At 40.5% G+C, this 2,500-nt stretch overlaps 1 protein-coding gene across 5 annotated transcripts in view; it reads left to right on the top strand.

Moving 5' to 3' along the window:
• The window catches only part of LOC144980746 (putative glutamate receptor), a 73,954-nt gene that overhangs the window by 26,538 nt on the left and 44,916 nt on the right, over positions 1-2,500 (top strand). The window contains exon 1 of one of the 5 annotated variants that reach the window (XM_078928494.1): positions 1-70. This exon is cut by the window's left edge and continues 75 nt beyond it. The exons of the other annotated variants lie outside the window; for them this stretch is intronic. The gene's annotated coding sequence lies outside the window, so the exon portion shown is untranslated. The remainder of the gene's footprint in view (positions 71-2,500) is intronic. 5 annotated transcript variants of the gene reach the window in all.

Below are 2,500 nucleotides of genomic sequence, written 5' to 3'. Positions count from 1 at the left end.
ATCAGACAGAAAGCGTGTATATTTCTATTCAAATAGGAATTTCTAGCGGAGTGTTTGAATTCGTTCTAAGGTGGGGTCAATTTATTTCTTATAAAATATCAAGAGATATCATCATCATCGTCATCATCATCATCATCATCATCATCATCATCATCATCATCGTCATCGTCATCGTCATCATCATCATCATCATCATCATCATCATCATCTTCATTAGCATCATCATCATCATCATCAGCATCAGCATCATTATCATTATTATTAGCATCATCATCATCATCATCATCATCATCATCATCATCATCATCATCATCATCATCATCATTATTAGTATCACCATCATCATCATTAGTATCACCATCATCATCATTAGTATCATCATCATCATCATCATCAACATCATCATCATCATCATCATCGTCATCATCGTCGTCGTCATCATCATCATCATCATCATTTTTTTTTTTTCATTAACGTTTACTCATTTTAGGAGGCCTTCAGTACTTTCACAGTACTTTTATTCTATTACTTAAATCTTTTAGCCATTATGGACGTTCAATTGGGAGGCCTTCCGAAAGCTCCTTCATCCCCAGTATTCTTGTTCTAGTAGGGGGGTTTGGGAGGGGGGGGGGGGAACTTTTTTTATAATGTTCTAGTAGGGTTTTTTTTGAGGGGGGGGGGGGAGACTTTAAAAAAAAAGTTTCCCCCCTCCCCAACCCCCAACTAGAACATTATTTTAAAAAAACAAACCAAGAATACTGGGGATGTGGGAGCTTTTGGAAGGCCTCCCTTTCAATTAGTTACAATGCCCAATAAATATTACGACTTAAGATAAGTAGTTTAATTTTTATCAATGATGTGATTTTTTCTAATTTCAAATACAATTTGCTGAGTCGGTTGTCGTCTGCGACATTAGTAGATGGAAGGGGGGGGGGGGTAACTTTTTAAAAAAAAAGTGTAGTAGGAAGTTTGGGAGGGGAGAGACTTTTTAAACCCCCCCCCCCCCTCCCAACCCCCAAAATTATGTTTTTTAAAAGTTTCCCCCCTCCCAACCCCCAAAATTATGTTTTTTAAAAGTTTCCCCCCTCCCAAAACCCAAAAATTATTTGGGTCCCCAAGTGTGTATGAAAGGTGCCAAAAAAAAAAACACAACTATCCCCCAAAAAAATTCAGTCTGCCTCGACTGGGGTTCGAACCTCAGACCTTCTGGTCTGGCACCTTTCATACAAACTTGTTCAGTTCTTTATCTTACTACACCAGTGCCTGCTCCTCAATTTCTTCACTGTTTATTACTTACTGTGTTTCCCATCAGTTTCGATATTCCAAGGGATGGCAATCGTTGTTTCATCAGGTTATGTTATCTTTAGTCAAGGTTGAAAAGGGGGGTTCGTGGGGGGGGGGGGGGGGGGGTTGAGGGGGCGTTTAAAAAATTCCCCCTTTCGGCTGGCAGTGAAACTATGGAATAAATAGAAATGTGAAATTGAATGAAAGCTTCAATTTATTACAAACCCCCCCCCCCCCAGATCAAATGAACGTTTCGGGTTTCCCCTTTATCAACAAAACAGGATGAATGAAACACTACAGATGAATGAGATAATGTGGTAGTGGCGTCTTTTTAAGATGAATAAACAAAACACATTGGTTGGCAGGAAATAGTATGCTATGAAACTATGGAAGTCCTTCCCCAATTTATATCCATCTTTTCCCTTTCTTTATCATTCAGTCATTCATTGTTTATGACGTAATTGATAGAATTCAGCGAGAACTAATCACACAAATGGCTGGCTAAAAACAATAACAAAGAGCTGGGTGACGTCAATTTCTTTCCATCTACGATTTTTACCCAACACTGCGCGGCTATGTGTGTAGTCCAGTGGTATGACACTCGCTTTCGGATTGGAAGGCCCTGGGTTCGAGATAGCCTCGCTCGGCGCATAGATGAGTCCTTGAAAAAGACTCTTTACTCCCATTCTCTCACCGTACTCAAATGTAAAATGAGTACCTGGTCGTTAACAGCCTTGTCTCTGTCAAAAAAAAAAAAATTATAATATCGCCTAACAGGCGTCATCACGTCCCGTCCTACTTGTTCAACGCTTCTATAGGCCAGGGACCCTTTGTTAAGAGCTTTGAGCACATTCTGTGGTGGATATTGCGCTATATGAGAGAGATAGAGAGAGAGAGAGAGAGAGAGAGAGAGAGAGTTAGAGAGCGAGAGAGACTGGGAGTGAGATAGATAGATAGAGTTAGTGAGTGAGAGAGAGAGAGAGAGAGGGAGAGAGAGAAAGGGAGAGAGAGAGAGAGAGAGAGAGAGAGAGAGAGAGAGAGAGAGAGGGGGAGTTAGAGAGCGAGAGAGACGAAGTGAGATAGATAGATAGATAGATAGATAGATAGATAGTGAGAGAGAGAGAGAGAGAGAGAGAGAGAGAGAGAGAGAGAGAGACAGAGAGAGAGATTTGAATTGATTGAAGTTATTGTTATGCGGCTAGAGCTTTATTGTGCA

This window comes from Berghia stephanieae, chromosome 10, assembly GCF_034508935.2.
Source record: "Berghia stephanieae isolate SIO BIC M18660-M18661 chromosome 10, UCSD_Bste_1.3, whole genome shotgun sequence".
In the NCBI taxonomy this organism is placed as follows: domain Eukaryota; kingdom Metazoa; phylum Mollusca; class Gastropoda; order Nudibranchia; family Aeolidiidae; genus Berghia; species Berghia stephanieae.
Note: the sequence above shows the minus strand (reverse complement) of the source record. Positions and strands in the feature narration are given on the sequence as shown.